This window comes from Triticum dicoccoides, chromosome 6B, assembly GCF_002162155.2.
Source record: "Triticum dicoccoides isolate Atlit2015 ecotype Zavitan chromosome 6B, WEW_v2.0, whole genome shotgun sequence".
Taxonomy (NCBI): domain Eukaryota; kingdom Viridiplantae; phylum Streptophyta; class Magnoliopsida; order Poales; family Poaceae; genus Triticum; species Triticum dicoccoides.
In genome coordinates this window covers 12,203,708-12,205,549 of record NC_041391.1, presented here as the reverse complement: position 1 = coordinate 12,205,549, position 1,842 = coordinate 12,203,708, and positions in this window count along the sequence as shown.

Below are 1,842 nucleotides of genomic sequence, written 5' to 3'. Positions count from 1 at the left end.
AGCCCCTTTAGCCAAATCCACCTCCCCGCCCCGGTTGGCTTCGGCTGAGTGCCCCCCGTGGAGTTCGGATGACGAAGAGGATGGTGCGCGGTCCCACCGACTCGCCAGATCTGGGAGCCCGATGCCGGTGTACGCTGAGGTCCCTCCCGCCTAGTCACTTTTGCCTCAGGTAGGGGTCTTTTCGAAGGATGACGCGGTCGTCACCATGGTGCGCACTGATGTCCTGGACCAATGTACCCAGGATGGATCACTGCAGGGGCGACGCTAGCTCTGTTGTTGTGGTCGCATCAGTGCCGGCCTAGCTTCCCTAGCCATTCAGCCCCCCTACTGGATTCAATGATGTTGTAGTCTCTAACTTGCAATTTGGGTGGTTGCAGTACCAGACAAATGTGTTTGATGAGTGTTGATAATGATGATCCATCCTCCTCCGCCCTGCAGCCTCATCTCAAGTAGGTGGTGCTGCGGACCACGGAGGTTGGATTGCGGTGCAGGGGTGAAGGGAAACATGGATGCTACCTTGTACTATCATGTTGCGTTGCTACCTCATCTGGTGTCCAGCCAAGCTGAGTGGGCCGCTCAACTCAAGTGGATGGGGGCAGTGTTTCCACTGAGTCGGCCCCAAGCATTTCGTTGTTGTCTGCCAGGAGCCGCCCATGATTTGGCGCTGCTACAAGAACTTCCACTTACCAGCCAGTAGTCTCGCCCACGTCGAAGCCCCCCCTCTCTGGCACCTTCCTATGGACCGCAAATTGGTGTTGAGGTTGGAAGTGTCATGCCAGTCTTGCATAGAGGTCGTGTTCATACGCTAAGGCTCTCTTGGTGCCATCTCTGTAAGATTGCTCATCTTATCATGTGGACTGTTGCATCCTCCCTGACACTAATGTTGAGTAGGATCTTCTTGTTGTAATGCTCTCATTAAAGTCGAAGGGCATTGCTTCATGAGATGTTGATCCTATGCCTGATGAAGCAATGACACCTCTTCCTTTAGTGTGGCCTTCTATCATCTGTCTTGTGAGTTGCTCTGTTGGGTGTGAAGATGTGTGGTTGGTCCCTGTAGTTCCACCAGTTGGGACCAAGGAGTTTGTCGACCCAATGAGCTAAGAGGCTATGATCCATTTTGCCCCACCCCCTGGTGGCTAGTCCTGACTATCAGTGTGCATTCCCTTGCATGTTCGATTCTAAGTTTGGGGGAGCCGCTTGGTTTCAACGTGAAGAGCATGATGGAGGACATCGGCAAGCCTGATATTGTGGTTGAATACTATGATGAGGTAAGCAGTGTTGTTGCTGAGGTGACATAGGTTGATGCAGATGCACCACCATTATCTATGGAGGAATTTCTCAGGAAGATTACTTGTGGGGTTCGACACCCTCTTATTTGGACCCCCCACATCGTTGCATGGGGAGAAGGATGGTGGACGACGAAGCGGGCACCTGGACAATAAAAACAAGGCGTGCAACATCCCGATGGCCAAGTGTGCTGAGCATAGCTAGTTGTAGGTTTTTGGTGAGTTGATAGAGGTGGACAAAGTGGAGGCCGCTGAAGAAAAGATGAAAGCATATATAGACATGTACAAAAAAACAACTTTCACCGCAAGTGGTCACGACGTTGAGCTCTTTGGCACGCATTGCTAGGAAGTCAAACTTTAACCTTACATGATGTTTCCCACATAATAATATTAGCCCATGATGCTTCCATGTTGAGGCAAAGTTCTCTTTGGCTAGTGGTAGTAAGTTGGTTGCACTTGAGCCATGCCTAATTGCTTCGGGCCTTGATGCTCTGGTATCTGACACAGACGCTTACCCTTTACGTTGCACTTGTCTTGTCCCTCTCCCCAAGCTCGA